Below are 23,353 nucleotides of genomic sequence, written 5' to 3'. Positions count from 1 at the left end.
GAATTTCATTGAATTCTTTTTGAATGGAGTCTGAGCTTTGTATTTTATGGAACTTTATATTCAAATATTGTGACTGATTTCACAAAATGATGTCTTTCGAGTAGGGTTAGATTAGATGCTAAACTGGAGGCTCATTTGTTAGCTCGAAGCTGCATCAGAAAACCAGGGGAAAAAATTATTTGTATAAGAAATGTACTATATGCTGAAAAAGACAGGAACAAGGAGCCTAAATAATTATTTTGGCTTTTGGTATTATAATATAACAATTTTATGCATGTTTAATAGAGAAACAAGCAGTGTGCTGCCGTGGAGCTTCACTTTGTTTCTAAAAGAAAAATATTTGGTCCCTTACTGAGACATTTATATAGTTTCTTGAAATCATATGGCCTCTAAATTTGCATTGTAAATATAATAATAAAAAACCCCCGAAACAAACAATAAATATAGCATGTAAAAAATAGCAATCTTAAAAAACAGTAAAAAAAACAAAAACAAAAAAAACAAGCAAAAATTACAAAAAACACCCAAAAAAACAACGTTTTGCTTTGGCAATCTCAAGTTCTGTGTTTCTTTATTGATTTTTTAAATTATTTTAATTTGATATTTTTTGTATTTTGACCTTTTATTGGCAGAATTCTATCACTGAAATCTGATATATTATCATTGTTGCTGTTGATGGTGTTATAAATATTAATTAAAATAATTCATAAGAATAAACAGTAATTATATACATTTTTAATTAAAAGTTTCTTTGAAAAAATGCATTATTTTTAACAGATGATGATGCTGATTTAAAAAATGCTACTACATTTATTTTGATTTATTTTTGTGGATTTATCTTGCATACTAAATCTTTTTCAGTATATTTTTCATATAAAAAAAGTCATGAATGATCATGACCTGGTAGAGTAGATGAAGCTGAGGGAGAGAGACAGAGAGAGAGACACCAGCTATGAATGGATGTTGAATTCTCGTTCTTTTGCCTCCCATGGTTCCCCAGAGAGCTGAAGAGCGTGGAGCCCTGCAGCCAAACAAAGACCCCGCTGTGAATAACAGGAAGGCCGTGGTGAGAAAAGCCTGTTATCGTTCTCCTCGAAACACGTCAACGTCGCCCTTCCCAAACAAAGGTGTGTGCAAAGCCCAGTAAATAAGTGTGATTTACGGCAAAGTGCCCTCACATACTCAGCGCTTGTTTATTAGTCGCACTCCAGTACATCACCGTGTGCCGGGCCATGACCTTCTAGGAAATGAAGCCACGTCTGGGTGCACTGCTCCACAAACAATGAATCGGATATCTAAATTTGGGAATAAATAACTGATTAGAGGTTTGGAATTCCACAGAGTTCCCACCTCACTCGAGGTGGCTTTGAAGTGGGCAAAGGGTGCATTTTTGCACGCTCTCCGCCAACAACGTCAGATAAACACAGGAATCTTGTACTTCAGGGGAATGTCGGTTTCACAACTATGAGCTCTCACGGGTTATAGTTCGAGTCAGAGGTCATGCTCAGGGTGAAGGGGTAATTTTAGGGAAATGCTTGTTGCATCCAGTTGTTAATGGCTGCCCTTCAAATTGAAGAAAAAAAAAGTGATGAAGTGCCCTCTAGGGTGCTGCTACGTGCTCTCAAGAGTGCCCTTCTACTGGAGAATAAGCGATGAAGAGCCTTTTAGGGTGTCCCTATGCGTGAGGAAACATGCTAAGGTGTCTTCTACAATTCCACTGTGTGAGAAAATGTGATGCAGTGCCCTCTAAGGTGCCCTTCCAGGGGAGAATATGTGATACTGTGCCCTATTGGCTTCCCGACATGCGAGGAAACATGATAAAGTGCCCTCTAGGGTGCTGCTACATAGAACAAAACTCTCTAGAGTGCCCTTCTATAGAAGAACAAGTGATGAAGAGCCCATATAGGGTGCACCTACTTGTGAGGGAATGTAATAAAAGTGCCGTCTATAATGACAACAGTATTTGCAAAAAAAAATGTGATGCAATGCCCTATAGTGTGCAAGAAAATGTGATGAGGTCCTCCCTAAGGTGCCCTTCTAGCGGAGAATATGTGATGCTGTGATCTATGGGTTTTCCAACATGATAAAGTGCCCTCTAAAATTCCCTCTTTTCCACTGACACACTAATGTAGAAGACATAAATATCAGAGACAAAATTATATATTAAGAATTAGTGGTTCCTTTTGCATAGACTGTTTATTTAACTGAAGAAGAATACCAAAGTCCTAAATCCAATCCAACTAACTCAAAATGCCTTGGCAATAGCATTCAGTTCTTTACTTTACTTCAAATCTGAGAATTAGACTCACTGCAGTGCTGGAACCTGACAGTGTGAGGCCATCTATTGGAAGTTTAGAGTAATTAAATGTCTGAGTGTTCTGACTCATACATAGTCTCAACACGTTTTGAATAACTCTTGATCTTAAAAATCATCTTCACGTTATCTTTTATTTTTCATATGCACAAAGTCTGACAAGAAGTAAATAATGTCTGATTTGATTTGATTTTGACACTGCTTTTATTTGAACTTTACTAGCCCTGATCTTGGACTTGACAATGACAGTAGTCTAGCCTAGTTTCTAGACCATCTAACTACATTAATGTAGAAATTGGACAGAAAATAAAACTGGACCAATATTCATGCTGTATAGTATAGTACAGTGTGGGGCCAGTACTCATATAGTATAGTATAGTATAGTATAGTATAGTATAGTATAGTATAATATAGTACAGTGTGAGGCCAGTACTCATATAGTATAGTATAGTATAGTACAGTGTGAGGCCAGTACTAATACAGTATAGCATAGCATAATGTGAGGCCAGTACTCGAATAGTAAAGTATAGTATAGTATAAGTATAGTACAGTGTGAGGCCAGTACTCATATAGTATAGTATAGTATAGTCCAGTGTGAGGCCAGTACTAATACAGTATAGCATAGCATAATGTGAGGCCAGTACTCGAATAGTAAAGTATAGTATAGTATAAGTATAGTACAGTGTGAGGCCAGTACTCAGATAGTATAGTATAGTATAACATAAGTATAGTACAGTGTGAGGCCAGTACTCATGTAGTATAGTATAAGAATAGTACTGTGTGAGGCCAGTACTCGTATAGTAAAGTATAGTATAGTATAAGTATAGTACAGTGTGAGGCCAGTACTCATATAGTATAGTATAGTATAGTGTGAGGCCAGTACAATACAGTACATTACAGTGTAGCATAGTGTAATATGGTATAGTTCAGTATATTATGAGGCCAGTACTCATATAGTAAAGTATAGTATAGTATAAGTATAGTACAGTGTGAGGCCAGTACTCATATAGTATAGTAAAGTAAAGTATAGTATAGTGCAAGGCCAGTACTCATATAGTATAGTATGGTATAGTATAGTGTGAGGCCAGTACTCATATAGTATAGTATAGTATAGTATAGTATAGTATAGTATAGTGTGAGGCCAGTACTCATATAGTATAGTATAGTATAGTATAGTATAGTATAGTATAGTATAGTATAGTATAGTGTGAGACCAGTACTCATATAGTATAGTATAGTATAGTATAGTATAGTATAGTATAGTGTGAGGCCAGTACTCATATAGTATAGTATAGTATAATATAGTATAGGGTGAGGCCAGTACTCATATAGAATAGTATAGTATAGTATAGTAAAGTGTAGTATAGTGTGAGGCCAGTACTCGTATAGTATAGTATAGTATACTATAGTATAGTGTGATGCCAGTACTCATATATAATATAGTATAATTATATTACAGTCTGAGGCCAGTACTTGTATAGTATAGAATAAGTATAGTACAGTCTGAGTCCAGTGCTCACATAGTATATTATAGTATTATATTACAGTATAGTATATTCATATAGTATAGTACAACACAGTATAGTACAATATAGTGTAGTACAGTATAGTATGAGGCCACTATTCATACAGTACAGTATAGTATAGTTTAGTACAGCAGAGTATAGTGGAGTATAGTATAGCAGAGTGTAGTAGAGTAGATCTTTTGGCTACACACAGGGTGTGGAAGTGGAAGTTCACAGCATATAAAAGGTGTGTGATTTGAATGGAGTTCTAATGAGTTTATGATTTACTTATATGTGCAATTAAAAAATATATTCCTAATGAAGAGTAAAACAACAACAACAACAACAACAACAACAACAACAATAATAATAATAATAATAATAATAATAATAATAATAATAATAATAATAATAATAATAATAGGTAGAAGTAGTATAATTGCATCCACTTGAGGGCGCTACAGACTAAAACATTTGAAACTCTTCTTTTGCACATCCTTACATTTTCTCTGTGGCTCTTTTCCACTTCACTCACCTCTCAAACATATTAATCTTTATGAAATATGTTGTAAAATTTCATGTATAATTTGGGTGTGCTCCTCTGTTCAAAAATGTCCAAAAATGTCCAAAAACTGGAGCACCGGAGACTCCTTCCATATTTTTTAAATAAACATCTCACAGAAAACCTGTACAGGAGCTGCTGCTATAGAAATGATAGAGTATTAGAACAAGCGCATTAATATAAACCTGTGATTGAGCTGTTGTAATAGAGAATTAATCAGCAGCTTCTGACCAATCACAATCCAGAATTCAACAGTGATGTGGGATAAAAGGAAAATATGAAGCCTTTTCAAAACTGCTGCTTCTCTGTATAACTTTCTCTCTCTCACACACACATACACGCACACAAACACCACAGACAAAAACAAAAAGTGATGATGGTGTACACAATCTAAATGTAGCATCTGATTACACACTGCGTTTAGTCTGTGTCTGTAAAAAAAAAAAAAAAGGTTCAAAATACATGTTTTATTTTATTTTGCTACTTGTGATGTGTCTTTTTTTCTGCCATGTAATATCACATGATACAGTTTTGTGAACCTTAAAATCACATTTCTATGTCTGACCTCATAATAATAATTGGAAGAAACTTTTGAAACCTTTTGAAATTCATTAAAAAAAACAATTTTACAGAAAAGAGGACATTTTTTAAAGAAAAATATACTGTATAAACAGCTTGTATGAGATTACAGTATGTGTTGAAATTTTCTGATGAGTTTTTCAGAAGCGATCATATCATGAATACAGACAGATGGCTAATCACCAAGTGAGTGACTAGCGCAATTATAAAGCATTTAAACATATGCTAAGTACTAATAATGACTTAAATTCACACATTTTTTAGTATTGTTATACTTTACCCATGATAAAATATGATAAATAGAACGAGATAGACGACCTGACGTCAGTCGTTACTAATTAACAAGGACAATTCAATAAGAGGCATTACGGAAAATCATGCTAGCTGTGATGATTTTCCATAATAACACCCACTGAATTCTAGTGAACGTAGCAATTTCGGCTAAAGCTCAGCCTACATTTATCCAATGCGATTTAGTTTTCTTAATAGAAAGCAAAATGAAATTGTAGTTGTAGTTGAAAAAGATTAAATTATATGCTAATGGAAGGTCCTTGAAGGATAGTACTAAAATGTATGTGTGTGTATGTGTGTGTGTTCTGAGGCCTGCAGGAATGTGTCAACACACAGAAACTTTCTCCAACCCAGCATATTCTTGTCTGCGCCCTCCCCAGCTTCAGTAAACATGATGAACACTTCTAGGTTCAGGAGGACATTTCAATCCTCCGCTGTCCCCTCACAGGCTTCTTTGTGACCTTTAACCTCTGATGACCTTGATGAGAAGCGGCACACAGGTCTATGCCCTTGAATCCTGCAGTCCATGAGAACACAACAATGACACACACACACACACACACACACACACACACACACATGCACACACAGATGCTCATATACAGTCTGTATATATGTGTGTGTTTATTTCTTTACCGTAAAAATAGCTTAGAGACAATTAAAAAAGGAAGAAATAAAAATGAAAGGCTAATATGATGATATATGAATGAGAAGATGGAATGGATTGAATTAAACATTTAACAGGAGTTTATATTGCTGCAAAAACACTACAGAATTGTCTTACTTTAACAATTATAAAAAAGCACTTGATCCAGCACATGCTAGTATTTTGTAAGACTGAGCTGAAAAACACTGCTTTTGAGAGGTGTGTTGTTGTTGTTGTTGTTGTTGTTTCATGCACTGTCAGCTACTCATGTTACCGTAATGTAACCTTATATCTGAAGGTCAGGTAATGGTATTCACAGGTTTAGTGCAAAAAATGTATATCCAAATATACACTCCACATAAGCACAGTCTAACACGGAATTAAACAGTCCATGTTGTGCCGTTATAGAAAAATAATCAACGATGGAGTGCTGGGATGAAGCGGAGCTACTGCTACCAATCGCTGAAGGTGAATATTTTCCTGTAACTGCACAACACGGAGTGTTTTATTCCTCTTACACTACAGCAATCTGCCGATCAGCAATTAGCAGTTACTTTTTTTATTTATTAAATAAGACACGTCAAACGTTTTATCCACACAGGTCATATTTTCACCCAAACAGAATACGACTATAGACGTAGCCTGAAGTAGAACATGAAGTAAGTTATCTGGCTAATCACTAAAAGCAACTAGCGTAATTAAAAAGTAATTAATAAATACTCAAACTGACATGTTCTTAGTTTTATAAGAACCTTATTAGAACAAAAAGGATATTGCAAACATAACAAGACAGGTAAGCTAACAGTTGTAGTTATTACTTCAAAAGGTGAACTCACCGGGAGACATCAGAGAAAATCATGCTAGCGAGCTAGCTAACGTAGCCAGTTCGGCTAAGCGTGACCTAGTTCGGCTTTGTTGTGATTCCATTTTCTTAGCGCAAAATAAAACTGTAATTGAAGTTGAAAGAGATGAAATGTCAAATAAAGAGTTATGTCTAATAACCTGTAAAAGTTTAACGTTGGAAAAATGTATTTAATGAATGAACTCTGTTTTGATTAAGGTTATAGACATTATAAAGGTTATAGAAGGTTACACGGCAGATTTACGCTGCATCAGCTGAACTTCGGAAAACTGCTCATGCTGGCAGAATTGAAGATTTATATATATATATATATATATATATATATATATCTCCACACACATTTTTTTTACGTGTGAAATGTTTTTGGAGCCTGTTGACTTTACAGCCTTGTGCTTTATCGTTCAGTTCAGGAATGCTAGCAGTGTTTTAGACGTCGAACTCCTCGGTGACAGCACACTCCTGAGTCCTGCTCGTTCCTGAACAAACATTCCTCGGCGTCTCCCGTCCAGGAGGGGAATTTTTAACGGGACCAACTGTTCAGGATGAGTCAATCGTCTTCAGAGTTAAACCCGGCACATCTTATTTTCATCGCTTATCCACAGCTGCCGTACTTTTCACATTACAAGGCACATTTTGTTCTCTAGAAAGTCCTACAGCAAAGTGATGTACACAGTACGTTATCATTTTTTCTGTGATAATATGGCCGTATGTTGAACTTTTTACAGTTGGGCTGCTACTTAGCAGCTACAGCGACGTCACGTTGAATGATCCATGGGATTGCTAATAGAAATGATCATATTTAAGCACATTTATGAACAGTCAATTTATGGCAATTTTTTAAAAAATACTTTAGGTAAATATAAGACTCAAATTACTGTAAATTAGCATAAATTTTAGTAGCTCTCTAGACTATTTGTCGTTCTCAATCTTTATGAAATTTGTACATAACATAAAACACAAAATAACAGAAATTTTTGTACTGATTGCTTTCGATTGCTTAGAATTTTATAAATTAGTGTTATTTTTGGAAAGATTTTTCCCCTCACTGTGTCATGCAACAATCCCAAACCGCGTACATATATTTTTTTATGTTACGGAAATGATATTTTCTAATTTTTTTTGTCTTCAACTTTACATATTTTAGACCTGAATGCATTAAGTTTTGGACATTCAAAGTTTTAAAAACAGTTTTTTTAAAAATTATTTTTTAATTCAGTAATATATAGACAGAATCAAAATTCATACATCATGCAATTTTGAGGAAAAATTAAGAGCATGGGTGAGCATTCAGAGAAGATATAAGAGGATCTGTATATGCGCATAAATAATTTATGCATGAAAGGGTTAAATATCAGTGTAGAGTCAGGAAACAGTTCAGAAACTACGGCAACGATAATTAGACAAAAAATAAATGAGACATCGTCAGTAAGGCGAGGTGAAGTGATATTTCAGAAGCAGTACAAAATTAAAATTCTTTAAATAATGTGAAATTCCATCTAAACAAGATTGATGTTAGATAAATTTAGCCATGAAGACGTTTGAGACTTCTGAAGGATTCTGGGAAAAGCACAAAATTTCCCACAGTAGGCGTCCTGAAGACCTCGGCCAATCCGACCACGATGAATTAGTGAACATGAGCCTTTTGAAAAGCGGTTCAGGATTAATGCAGGAGCAAAAACAAGGCCAAATAAACACTCTATTATTTATATGACGATATTTACCACAAACAGCTTTTATTCATTTCATGCTGAGCTCAATAATGTCAGCAGTGTTGGATTGAAAAGCGCCGAGTTGCAGCCGTAACTGTATTTAAAGTTAATGAAGTGAACCGCAAGCTGTCCGCAAGCAATTTCCCAAATTCACTTTTTCCTCTCTGAGAGTTAATGTTGTAAAACTCTATTAACGAACGAAGTGCTGCTTGGCGTGATAATTGGCGCCAAATGCGAGAGAGATGTGTGCGGCAGCTTCATTTTTTAGCGTTATAAAATTAAAAAGGGATGAAACGGAGGGTTGGCGAGTCTCAGAAGTTAATAAAGTCCCAGTAGATTCAGTATGAGTACATGATTCAGCTCACACCTGAAGCTTGCGCATAGCTAAACTGGTGGCTATAATCTTCTATTGCTTGTTAGCTACAAAACAAGCAAAAAAAAAGCAAAATTCAGAAACTAAACATGTTTTTGGGTGATTGACTGAATTTTGGAGGAAAAAAAAGACATCGTGTGCATTTTTTTGGCCGAATCGACTCATTGACTCAGTTTTGATTCATGTGGTTCACCAAACAGTGTAAACAGAAATGCAAAGAAAGCCATTATTTTTTGTGTACCTGCATTCAGCATCTCATATAACACGATTCATCCCCGAATGATTCAGCCTTGATTCATTGAACGAGTCATTAAGTAAAAATGAATCGATTTGAAATTAAGCGTTCCTTTTGTTCAGTTGCTGCTGATGGGTTTCAAAAATGAAATTTTAGATTCCCAAAAAAGATTTTTAGATTCTACATGTGTGTGTGTGTGTTTTTACACATCTGTGAATTGTGTAAGTTTGGTTTGCAACTGCATGTATGATCCCTGCACCTTGAGTAGGGTGAATCCTTTTGGTCAAGATAAAGATTCAATGTTGGAATCAGTGAATCTTTGAGTGGGTTCGCTAGCACATTATAAAATAACACAAAACAGCAATGATTATTAGTTAATTTACACAACTTAAGTTGTTTTTTTTTCTTTTTTTGTCGGTTGGTGAAATGATCAGGCTGCATATTTGGTAAACAAATCATTTAACTTAACCGACTCAAATGACTCGAGTAGCTGAAAAATCTCAAACGGTATTCTCTCGTGTACTGTATACTGTATACGAGGACAGTTTTTAAAACCTAACCCAAAATTAGCCCCATGCACTTTGCATAAAGAAGACCCTAACTCGATAGATATTAGCCACGCCCACTTTACATTATGTACACAATGGAAAAGTCACTAATTATCCAATAGCTCTCTGAGTTTTTATGGTTTTTAAGGTTTTGGTGACCAGAAGGTTGCGAGTTCAAATCTCACGACTGACATAAAGCCAGGATTCTCTGTGTAGATTAGATTCTGCCTCACTTTGGATAAAAGCATCAGCTAAATGAATTAAAAATGCAGTTGTTTGTGTAGAGAGTCTCAGGGCACTCTGAGCAATGAGTTAATGGAAAAGACAAAAGGAGGAACATCGTCTGCTGGATTTTATTGGGCTAATTAAAAGAGCTGCTTTTTAGAAGCATGTAAGTGACTGGCACAGAAACACAACACACACACACACACACACGCACACAGAGTTTATGCTGGCTGTTATAAATGAGACTCGACTCGATGGCTGTAAAATCCGCCGCCACACTCGTTGGAACTTTCTTTTCCTCTTTCTATTTTTCTCCTTCTCCCTTCTTGTTACTGTCTCACTCTGTCACTTTCACTGTATAATAAAAAACAAGTTCAAACAAGTTCAAAACCTCGTCAACTCCACCCATTTAACCTTCGCCAATATTTTTTTATTTTTACACACTTCACGTCATGTTCCAAAAATTTTGCACTTCGACATATTTTCGCTTTTTTTTTTTGGTCACTTAATTCATGTTCGAATTTTTATTATCATTAAAATCATTTGTAAAATGTTCGATTTCAGGACTTCCTGGTTGGTATTTTAGTTTAAAGTATGTTTTTTTCTCTCAAAATTTTCTCAGAATGTTTTCTGTTTATGGCGTGTTCATAATAAATACGTTTAACCGATGTTAGCTATATCAGTCTTTTTAGGTTTTCGCGTTTTTGCGATCGGAGAAATAAACGCAAAATCCAGCAAACTCCAAATTCTTCTAAATTACCGCAGATTTTCTGCAGATTCGGGCCGAGACGCGTCATGTGGCGTCATCACAACCGCAAGTCCTCTTGCGTCGAACACGAGTACAGCTAAAAGGTCTCATTTACTAACAAACATCACTGCGAAAGAGCGTGCAAAAGAATTTCGTATGATTGCGATTTCACTGATTCGAGTAGTTTTCTGCAAAAAATGCAGCAGATTGCATCGTAAATTTGAAGAAAGAAAAAAAACGCAGAAATTCTGTATGGACCTGTTATGTTACTTGTTTAATGTTAGCGAAGTTAAACATATATTCATAGATTTTATTTCACATTAATGAAGGAAGAATGACTATTTAGGAAGGGGGCGGGGCTTCCAGGACGATCAGTTCATATCAGAGAGTTCAACATGCCTATGTAGCTGCACTCGAGTGAATCCTGAACGACTCGACAGTCGACCAAGGTGAACACGCGTTAGTGTTCCGTTTGTTGTTAGCGACATTAGCGTTGTAGGGCCAGTCCCACTAAATTCAGCAGAACTTTATTTAACGCACACAAGACAACCTGTATGAAGTAACAGAGTGATTCCAGGCTGTGCTCGCTGTCCTATCCAAAAAAAGATTTTAAAGGATGTTTTTCTTCTAATTAATAAATTCATAAACAAGTCTATTCATGAAGCAAATAAATACTATAAAACAAGCAAATTACTAACAGAAAAGAAGCACATATTAGAGTTTGGATACTAAATAAAGAAAAGTGTGTGGATTTTTGGTTGGTTAATTTGTTAATTAGGTGTAATTCAGTAAATGTGTGTGTGTAATTGTGTGTGTGTGTGTGTGTGTGTGTGTGTGTTTTTGTGTGTGTGAGAGAGAGATGTGTTTCTATATGAAATAAGTAGACAGCAAAGCTGTGGGTAGACAAAATCGTGTGGGTTTAGGGAGCTTTTTGGTTTGTGTGTGTGTGTATGTTTTGTTCTGTTGTCTATGTGTGGAATCTGAAACCACTGTGGGAGTGTGTGTGCTGCACTGAATGCGTCCTCCTATCACACACTTCCTCAAACAAGCGCAGAGCTGCCCCTCCTCCTCCTTCTCTCCCTCTCTCTCTATTTCTCTCCCTCTCTCTCTATCTCTCTCCCTCCCTCTCTCTGTCTCTCTCTCTCCCTCTCTCTCTCAGTGTCTCTCGCCCATCCTTGTGTCTGATAGAGAGGATAGAGGACTTCACTAGACTGTAGTGCTTGCTTTATGTGTGTCTGTGTGTGTGTGTGTATGACACGAAGGGACTCGTGTGCCACTGCTGAGAGCACGAACACACACACACACACACACACACACACACACACACACACACACACACTCCTACTTTTCACACACACACACACACACACACACACACACACACACACACACACACACACACACACACTCTGCTCCCCACCAGAACCCAAGTGTATGCAGATGGTGTGAGCTGTCAGGCAAAAAGTTTATGACAGCTCGCTCTCTGTCTCAGTGTGTGTGAGTGTGTGTGAGTGTGTGTGAATGTATGCGAGTGTGTGTGAGTGTGTGTGAGTGTGTGAGTGTGTATGTATGAGGCTACGGACTGTACTCTCTAACGGACTCTGGAACACCTTGCTCTCTGTTTGGACTTTCTGTGTCTCTGAGATTTTCTGGAGCAGTGGATCGGGATCAGAGTGTTTCCAGGTAAGAGCTCACGGTATGATCCGGTTACAGTGTGTGTGTGTGTGTGTGTGTGTGTGTGTGTGTGTGTGTGTGTGTGTGTTTTATGCTCATAGGAAATGTGTAATACAGAGATACAGAGAAAGAAGTGAGATGATGTCTTAAGGCAGCTGTAGTCTGTGTGTGTGTGTGTGTGTGTGTGTGTGTGTGTGTGTGTGTGTGTGTGTGTGTGTAAGCAAACCTACCTTCAGTGTGTAAATGTTATCTAGTGAGGACTGGATTAGCGTCCGGCAGGTAAGAGCTCATGGGAAGGTTCGATTACATGGTGTTGTAAAGCAAACAGAGAGTGTGTGTATGTGTGTGTGTGTGTGTGTGTGTGTGTGTGTGTGTGTGTGTGTGTGTGTGTGCGTGTATGTAACTGAGAGTGCACACAATGAAGTGCACGAATAAAGAAATGGATCGTAGAACCACAGCGCTGTTGAGCTCTGGATTGCGATTGGTCAGAAGGTGTTGATTAATTCTCTCTAACAGCAACTCTGACGATAGTGCAGTTGCTTAACGCATTCATTTCCATAGCAACTACTCGTTCGCAGGAACATGTACAGCAGACGGTCTACGTAAATGGAATATAAAAAAAAAAACATGTGTAATCTTTGTTATGGTGAAGTATTCGGTAACATTAATGGAAGGAGTCTCCAGTGTCAGCACTTTCTAACAGTCAAAGCTGTAACTTCAGAACTTGTTTCATGGACGTTCCACAATATGACGTATCTATAAACGGATAAAAAGTATGTTGAGTGTGACGATTATTTAATAAGTAAAAAACGGTAACCGTCGATATATTCCTGTGGTGTAAGAGGAACTAAACATGTCAGGATGTGATGTTATAGGAAATTAAAATAAACGTGTGTGTGTGTGTGTGTGTGTGTGTGTGTGTGTGTGTGTGTGTGGACAATAGGTACGACTCTCTGTACACTTTCACTACTTTTCCACATCACTTGTGAGGTACCATCGAGTATCTTTGACCTGTGACGGCACATGTGGTACCTTTATTTAGCTTTTAGATGAAGGCAATTATAAAGCTTACTGATGTTTAAACATACACTACATACAAATTTCCAGGTGAAAGAGAAACACTAACGGTACTAAAGGTACTAAGTGTACTAAAACACCTCAGGGAGGAGGAAGAGTACTGTTTGGTAGCTTTATTTCTGAGAGTGTAAGCCATGAGGAGAGAGACGTGTTATTACTGTAGTGTTATGTTAGAAAGCCGCAGTGCATTCATGTGTGTGATCATCTGTGTGCCTGTGTGTGTGTGTGTGTGTGTGTGTGTGTATAGGTATTGAGTTCTTATCTGGGTCTCGGTGTCTCTGTTAGAAGGGAAGAGCACATCAAGTTCCACTGTGGGTTTGTTAGCAATACAATCACAGCACTAATTATTTTTATTTATTTGTCTGTTTATTTGTTTGTTTGTTTGTTTATTTGATCCAAGTTATGACAGGAGATGCCAGATATACTGTATATGCTCTGGTTAATACACATTATTAACCCTATTAAAACCCCTTTTTATTTATTTATTTTTTTAGTTATTTTACCACATTCTTCACCTTCTTTCTTTCTTCTGTCTATCATTTTCTCTTGACCTTCTCATTCATTTTTCCTCTCTTTCTTACTCATAATTTCTTTACTTCTTCTCTTTTTGCTTGTCCTTTGTTACTTTATCTATCTATCTATCTATCTATCTATCTATCTATCTATGTATAAATTTAGCAGATGCTTCTCTGCAAAAGAAGTAGTGTTTGTGTGCACGTGTGTTGAAATTTTGTGTTTGTGTAAATTGTGTGTGTGTTGAAAGTGTGTGTTTGTGTAAAGCGGGTGTGTGTGTAAGTTGTACTGCATGCGCATGTGTGTTGAAATTGTGTGTGTATGTGTATGTTTGTGTAAATTGTGTTTGTGTGTGTGTGTGTGCGCGTGTGCGTGTGTGTGTGTGTGTGTGTGTCAGAAAGCTGCTAAATGGCTGGTTCGGTGCAGATGTGACTCAGCCAGGCCGAATGCAGCGTCACTCTTACCAAAAAAAACACACAAAAAACCCCCTCCCCAGTGTGTTTTAATATTGTGTAAAAATCCAGTAAAAATCCCGGACGCCGATGTTTCATGGACCTGGAAGAAGCTTTCATGTGGTTTCTGCCATACTGTGTAGCACGTGGCCTTTTTCCATGTGTATGGCGATGGGATTTCACTGCACACACGCACACTGAAATCACACACACTCGCTTTTGTGTTGCGTATAGATGTATCAGGTGTCTTCAGTGTACATAGCTCAGGGCTGTCTGTGTGTGTGCATGTGTGTGTGTGTGTGTGTGTGTGTGTGTGTAGGGTAGCAGAATGGGATGGAATGGGAATATGGCTGTCTTGTTACACACAGCCTGGAGTTGGGAATGTTCTTGGCTTTGTTTTGAACTCAGTGAGATCAGATTTCCGTCAGCTGCTGGACCAGGTTTGGCTTTGTAATAAGATTTTATAAGAGAGAGTGTGTGTGTGTGTGTGTGTGTGTGTGTGTGTGTGTGTGTGTGTGTGTGTGTGAGGGAGAAAAAGGTGAGGGCACACTGACTCTTTACCAAACATGTCTACTATCTATCTATCTATCTATCTATCTATCTATCTATCTATCTATCTATCTATCTATCCAATGAACTCTACAAGTATTGGCACCCTACCTATCTACCTATCTTCATTTAGCCATGCCCACAAAAGCTCACAGAAAAAAAGCTCAATGAAAAAATGGCGACTATTTTATGAAAGAGCTACTTGCAATGCAACTCAAGCACTGCAGCGTGTCGGCTACCGCAGACACTCACTAAGGCCCTGTTCACACCTAACATTAACATACATCCTGGGTGACTGGATTGTAATTCTCTCTAACAGCATAGGCTAAAGCAGCTGCTTTTCATAGCTTCATTCGTCAACCAGGACGGAGATGTGAACATTTCCAGGGCGCCATTACTTTTCTTCTAATCGAACAGCTAGCATTATTTGTCTTAATTAAGGGATTCGTTCTGGATAATATGAATCGACCACGTTTCCATTAGCGTGTAACTGGAATAAATAAGTGACTTAAACTCGAACAGCGTAATCTGTATATAAAATGGCGGTAACTCGTTGAAGACGGTCAGCCAAGGTTCATGTTAGTGAGTCTCCTCATATAGAAATGTACACAAACTCTGGAGTGAACTGTAGGGTATGGGTTTTCGAGCTCTAGCTCGTGAGTGTGTGTGTGTGTGTGTGTGAGAGAGAGAGAGAGAGTAGAGGGTCAGCACTGCAGTTATTTAGAGGAGCAATGATATCATGGCTCACACGTCATCTGTGTTTGTTTGTGTTGGATACTGAGGCATCATGTGGGATATTGTCACGTCACCTGCCTCGTCTTTTTCTTTCCCTAAAAATTGCAATCATACATAAGAATCTGTAGCTTTCTTTCCTGGGGTTTCTTATATCGCTGGATTCTGATTGACCGAAGGTGTTCTATACACAAATAAATAAATAAATAAATGTTCTAAAATGTTATCTTTTCTATAGCAAGAGCTCATTCACACAGTGGACGCAGTACCTACAGTAGATTCATTTAAATGATTCCCGATGTGGTGATGTTTTCCATAACTTTTTCCGGAAGGAGTCTCCAGTGTCAGGTAAAGGGGCAACTTTTAAAAAATTTACACGTAGCGGCTTCTCGTTAACATGACAAGCTCCATTTGTTGTGGTATAGGAGGAATAAAACACTTCAGGGCTTTGGTGACTCCACTTCACCACATTGCCATGTCATTGACTAGTTTCCTGTAACAACATGATATTGCGGATTTTATTGCTTACTTAGTCATAAATAATAACCCCCCCCCCCCCCCCCCCCCACACACACACACACACACAGACACAGACACAAAGAACTAACTCTGGCTGGTTCCAAATAAATAAAATAAATAAAAAGTCACAAACATCAGACCTCTTCCATATTTTTAATTTTTTTGGGAAGTTTTTGTTCTTGACTGAGAGGGTGGTGTAAACGGTAGCGTGGAGGATTCGGGTGTGAGCGAATGGATACTGACGGCTTTAACGCCGAGACTGCTCAGGAAACGGCGGGTCCAAATTTTATTTTTGGATGTTAAAAGGAGAAGTGAAAATAGCTGCAAAGCCATGCTTCTGAATCACAACAAGCACTGTGTTTTGAGAAACTGCTGATGTTTGTAATGTGTGGGATTTTGTCTCATTTCCACCGTCACTGTCCATATAAAAAATAGAAAAATACTATATGTAGCTATACTGTATGTTTGGTCTCCACCTGCTAACTAAATCGTTATGCTACATTCAGTTAAAACTTGCAACTCAGACTAGGAATAAACAAAGAAAACATCCAACAATTGCATCGAAGTCTTGTTAAGTATCAACATTTACCTCAGTCAGCTAGTTGAATTGTGTAGAAGACTAACTAAATATCAGCATTTACCTCAGTCAGCTAGCTGAACTGTTTATAACATTTACCTCATTCCGCTAGCTGAATTGTTTAGAAGACTAGCTAAATATCAACCTTTACCTCAGTCTGCTAGCTGAATTGTTTATAAGACTAGTTAAATATCAACGTATACCTCAGTCAGCTAGCTGAATGTGAACAGCCATTTTGTGAGCAGCCATTTAGATTTTCCGTCACTGGACACTGTAGTTAAGGAGATTGTTCCAAGAATTCCACAAATTATGGGTTACAACCTTCACTCGAATGCAGTATAATATGCTATATAACATTATAACATGCTAAATGTTAGCCAGTTAGCTTCTATACATTACACTCTTTTGAAAAAAGAAAGAGTTTGGCTTGTTGGCATGGAAACTGTATAATCCATGCTTTTTGTTTATGAGGGTAAAGGGATTTCAAAACACCAAAGCTTTGGTCGTGGTTGAGAAAAAAAAAAAAGAATGTGTTTGTTTTGGTTGGGGGGGGGGGGCAGGGGGGGGGGGGGGGGGGGGGGGGGTGTTATGACACAACTACAGAATGTTCTAGCATTGAATCAACTAAACTATACTAAACTACACTAGGATATAAATAACAGAACAAAAAAGTTTTAAACACTTCATATAGATGACAGTTGAACAGTGTTTTAAAATCAAAACAAACAAACAAACAAACAAACAAACAAAAAACAGAGATCCTTACTGTACAACGTTCTGACATTGCTGCCATTAAAAAATATATGAAAAAATGTTATTTAAAAAATGAGTACCTTTGGTTTGAGTAGATTCATATAGAGTAAAGTTCTCCTGTGATGATGTCACAGGGTGGCGCGTCTGCCTTTTTTTTTTAGCTGGAAAGTTGGGTAAGGGTGACAGTGCAGTGTCTCAGGAAAGCAAACACACACACACACACACACACACACACACACACACACACACACACACACACAAAACAAATGGACAATTCATGTTGGATGGTTTTTAAAAGGTTGCACACAGTTTCTGATTGACAGCTAGAATGATTTAACATTATCGATTCTTTGATGAGAGTAAAAGGAAAGTGAACTATATGGTGTTGTGATGAATCAGCGTCCAATCAAATCACTGTCAAAAATATTACACACACACCCACAGACACACACACACACACACACACACACACACCAACCTAGCACCAGGGTTCCCAGGGCTGTTCTCACACCCAATTGGGATAGTTTTGGAACAAAGTTACGGCAACTGAGATCCTGTTTTCAAAGCAAATCATTTGAATGAAATCAAATCAAATTTGTGCAAACAAAGAGAAAGTGTAAGTGCAGGCTGTGTATCTAGGATGTACATAACCATCTCTCTTTAACGATATATTAGATAGATCAGGAGAGGGAAACATTTTTTGGATTTATGGCTTGGATACCAGGCAATGATATAAAGGTGTGTAGCTGATACTGCAAATCAGAAATGCGCGTGCACAACAGTGTACCTGTTTCCCATGCAAAAACTGAGGAAAAATATGAAAACTGCGTCTTCCCAAAGTTTTGGGATAGTTTCAGTTTCTTTAAGAGGAGCAATTGTGCAGAGACCTGGCAACCCTGCCTAGAGCCAGTGTGTCACTTTTTCAGCACAGTTAAAACTTTATATTACTCTATATTTCTTACAATTTCTTCTTATTTGAGCATTTTCCTGCTTTAACACACCTGATTTGATACTTAGCAAATAAAAAGTGTTTAATAAAAAAAGCGTTTAATAAAAAGTGAGATAAATCAGTTGTTTTAGTCACCTAACATTAGCTAGCTATGATGCCTGGTCGTATTTGATGTGATGTGTGTATTTTGATACTCAATCTGTGTTCACCATGTTGTTTGTTATCTATTATGTGTTTTTTGAGCTAGATAGTGTTAGTACGTACTGTAGGGACATTTCTGTATCTGAGCTGGCGTATTACGTATGCGTACCAAATTCCCGCCAATTCCGACCCAGAATTGTCCTACTGTCATTTTTAACGAAAAATATTCTACGCACAAAACTGTTTACTCGGACACAGAGCTCCAGGGGTCTAAGAACAATGGACACACCCATATATGCTCTTTTGGTGTTGTCCCCCCCCCCCCCCTTTTGAAACGACCCAAACACCCACACGTGCACACAGACACACCCAAACACACAGACACACAGACACACACACAAAATAAAACATGAAACTAACTTTTTCTGCCTCTTTTCATGGTTATTTGGAGGAAACAAAAGCAGCAGCTGTTATGTCCAGACACAAATATGCAGACAGACAGACAGACAGACAGACATGTGGCTGTAGTTATTATACGCACACAAGCAGCAGGAGTTAATAAATAACAGAAAAATTGTCGGGTTTTAGTGAAGGTGCCCTAGACCAGTTGTTTCTAATCTCAGTTTATTATTATTATTATTATTATTATTATTATTATTATTATTAGCTAATAAGGCTATAAAGTATAAAGAAAACTACTGTTAGAATTTAACTTTTTTTTTATGTACGCTAAATAAAAAAAAACAAGGCAAAAATGGTAAATAATAAAAATAATAATAATAATAATAATAATAATAATAATAATAATGCTGTGGCTCTGCTTGACAGAACTTAAACTAAAGGAGTCTGCTATTGAGTTAAAGACATTTTGTTTAGCCCTGTTTTGCTTTACACACACGCCATAAACATTCACACTCTAGTCGTTTGTATTGACTTTGCTTTGGCTAATAGCTGCTATTTAAGCACACGGTGGAGAAACGACTTCCATCTGGAAGCACAAGGGTTTACTTCATCTGTTGAGTTTAAGCGGCATCCTATTACTTGTCCATGAAGTCCATTAATCTTCATTGAGTCCTCATTCACAATTCCATACATTTTAAATTTTGTCGAAATACTACAATACTACAATACTACTTTTGAAAATGTTCAACATTTTGCTGTTTGCCAGATATTTAAGCCGACTTACCTCTCACCTTCCTAGATGACTAGATGTGGATGATCAAATCATGGATTAGCATGCTGACCTCCCCTATTTGGTGCCATAGAGTTATTTTTGTACCTAGTGGTCAAAAATAGGAACTGCAACAAACGCTAGTAGAGTCCCATTGGGGAACGAATCACGCTGCCCCATGCTCAGGACAAGGAATAGCAAATAATTGGCATAAAGATTAATAAAATTCTGCAAAACAAAGGCAAAGTTTATGTGCAGACACGGTGTCTATGATGTACAGAACCATTTCTATTGTAAGATGTATTGCAGAGGGAAAGGGGGATTATGGAGTGTCCTTATGATAATGTACTTATATCAGAAATGTGTGCACACCACCGTGACCTTGTTTAACCATGCAAAGGCTGTGAAAAATAGAAGAAAATTGTATTTCCCTTTATATTGATTTTTTTGTGCTAATTTCAGATCTTTTGTGTGGATTTTGAGATGTAGTTGGGCTGAAATCTGGCAACCCTTGTACACAGCTGAACGAATGTCTGTCAAAAACAACTCAAAACGAGCTGCTAGACTGTATGCTTGATGACCATACTGTATGTTGTCGACTTTTTAACTACAGGATATTAAAAATTCACTAGATACTAGCTTATAGCACATGTTAAGCGTAATGGCCTCTCGAGTCCATTTTGTTCGAGGCTATGTCGTTATTAATGTCATCCTGCAACACCGAAATGTATGTTTACGAGCCGCTACTGATTTGTCAAAAGTGAGTCAAAGTCACTAGAAGGACAAACAGGATGTATAGTGAGGGAAAGAAGTATTTGATCCCCTGCTGATTTTGTACGTTTGCCCACTGACAAAGAAATGATCAGTCTATAATTTTAATGGTAGGTTTATTTGAACAGTGAGAGACAGAATAACAACAAAAAAATCCAGAAAAACGCATGTCAAAAATTTTATAAATTGATTTGCATTTTAATGAGCACCCTTTAAGCAATTTAAGTATTTGACCCCCTCTCAATCAGAAAGATTTCTGGCTCCCAGGTGTCTTTTATACAGGTGACGAGCTGAGATTAGGAGCACACTGTTAAAGGGAGTGCTCCTAATATCAGCTTGTTACCTGTATAAAAGACACCTGTCCACAGAAGCAATCAATCAATCAGATTCCAAACTCTCCACCATGGCCAAGACCAAAGAGCTCTCCAAGGATGTCAGGGACAAGATTGTAGACCTACACAAGTCTGGAATAGGCTACAAGACCATTGCCAAGCAGCTTGGTGAGAAGGTGACAACAGTTGGTGCGATTATTCGCAAATGGAAGAAACACAAAAGAACTGTCAATCTCCCTTGGCCTGGGGCTCCATGCAAGATCTCACCTCGTGGAGTTGCAGTGATCATGAGAACAGTGAGGAATCAGCCCAGAACTACACGGGAGGATCTTGTCAATGATCTCAAGGCAGCTGGGACCATAGTCACCAAGAAAACAATTGGTAACACACTACGCCGTGAAGGACTGAAATCCTGCAGCGCGCGCAAGGTCTGCTGCTCAAGAAAGCACATATACATGCCCGTCTGAAGTTTGCCAGTGAACATCTGCATGGTTCAGAGGACAACTGGGTTTAAGTGTTGTGGTCAGATGAGACCAAAATGGAGCTCTTTGGCATCACTTCAACTCCCCGTGTTTGGAGGAGGAGGAATGCTGCCTATGACCCCAAGAACACCATCCCCACCGTCAAACATGGAGGTGGAAACATTATGCTTTGGGGGTGTTTTTCTGCTAAGGGGACAGGACAACTTCACCGCATCAAAGGGACGATGGACGGGGCCATGTACCGTCAAATCTTGGGTGAGAACCTCCTTCCCTCAGCCAGGGCATTGAAAATGGGTCGTGGATGGGTATTCCAGCATGACAATGACCCAAAACACACGGCCAAGGCAACAAAGGAGTGGCTCAAGAAGAAGCACATTAAGGTCCTGGAGTGACCTAGCCAGTCTCCAGACCTAAATCCCATAGAAAATCTGTGGAGGGAGCTGAAGGTTCGAGTTGCCAAACATCATCCTCGAAACCTTAATGACTTGGAGATCTGCAAAGAGGAGTGGGACAAAATCCCTCCTGAGATGTGTGCAAACCTGGTGGCCAACTACAAGAAACGTCTGTCCTCTGTGATTGCCAACAAGGGTTCCACCAAGTACTAATTCATGTTTTGCAGAGGGGTCAAATACTTATTTCCCTCACTGTAAGTGGCCACTAGTTTGTTATATATGAAACACAGCTAACTTTGCTGTATTTAATGTGTAACTTTTATACTGTTAAAACTAGCGTATGTTAGTATTGCCTTCTGTTTCACATGATGCCTAGGCTGCTGCATAAAAATAACAGTGAAGAACAAGTTTTATTAGAAGAGATTGACATTTCTTGCTAGCTGAAGGTTGAGCAAGAACCATATACATAACGATAAACATTAACTTTAGCCGGTGAGGTGTTCTGCTTAAACAATTTATAAAAAATTCAGTTCATATGAAAAGTTCTCAAGCTTAAAGTCAGTCTTTTGATTCATTTTCTGTATAAAATTAAACAAAATCAAACCACATTGCCATTTTAGCTAAAACCGTTGAGATCAGGTTTTAGCTCTCGCGATAATCATAATCTAAAAGCTAACCCAGCGAATCAAGAAATGCTAGTATAATTAACTCAGTATTAGCTAATTACTTGATGTATTTCTGCATTGCTAATGATTCTTTTTAGACCTAAATCATTAGTTTTTGAGGCGCAGGGTCGTTAACATTCCCATGCCCATGAACAAATATGCTTAGTAATCAAACAAAGCTAACAGTGCTAGCAAACGTAAAGTCACACATAGTTGAGATTTCACATTTATCTTTAAACTAACTTTAAATTAAGGTAATGTTAGAGTTAAGAGTACGTTCAGAACGCATAGCAGTTACTACAAATTATTTGCTTTTATACATAACCAAGAAATTCGCTTTTGATTATGTAATGGGTAAAAATGCTAACGGGAGTTTGAGTTAGCAGTGAAAACGATTTAGTCAAATTCAATGCACTTTCCCAGCAGTAAAAAGGCCAAACAAAAGCCCGGGTCAAACAGCGGCATTGGATTTGGCTGCAGGGCTGCTGACTTTCCCATGCAGAAAGTAAATATGCTGAGTAATCAAACAGAGCTAGCGCAGCTAAAAAAAAAAGAAGCTGAATCCCGAACAGCTGGACGGTGAGCTCTGTGTTTATGAGCCCTGGCCAAACACAGCATGTTATACTGTATACTGGAGTACATATGCTATATTGAAGCTTGGTAGGTCGGCGGTTCTCCGTATCCGATCTGAGGATCCGGACAATTAATATTTAGACATGTTTTTAATGTGCTTGCGTTTGATCAAACAATAAAAAGAAAGAATTAGGTTGGGCGAAACTTCCTGGGGATTTGTTTAGGTTTCCACCTATCTGTTTTAAATTTTGAAGGGAAAACCAGCAGAGCTAGCATATGTGCTGTTTGCTAGTGAGAATTTTAAATGTTTGGCACATGACAATAAATCCTCTACTGAATATTCTAGAATATTAACACTTTTATCTTTATTTATATTAATATTCTAACCAGAACTCAGTGAAAATGTCTTTATTTACCATCTAAACTTGTCTAAG

General features: G+C 37.7%; 1 protein-coding gene across 1 annotated transcript in view; it reads left to right on the top strand.

Moving 5' to 3' along the window:
• The first annotated feature begins 11,731 nt into the window (after window positions 1-11,731).
• arhgap24 (Rho GTPase activating protein 24) overlaps window positions 11,732-23,353 on the top strand; it is a 102,198-nt gene continuing 90,576 nt past the window's right edge. Inside the window, exon 1 of the mRNA XM_017492798.3 lies at window positions 11,732-12,280. The gene's annotated coding sequence lies outside the window, so the exon portion shown is untranslated. The remainder of the gene's footprint in view (window positions 12,281-23,353) is intronic.

This window comes from Ictalurus punctatus, chromosome 18, assembly GCF_001660625.3.
Source record: "Ictalurus punctatus breed USDA103 chromosome 18, Coco_2.0, whole genome shotgun sequence".
Lineage (NCBI taxonomy): Eukaryota > Metazoa > Chordata > Actinopteri > Siluriformes > Ictaluridae > Ictalurus > Ictalurus punctatus.
This window is presented reverse-complemented; position numbering and strand designations above follow the sequence as displayed.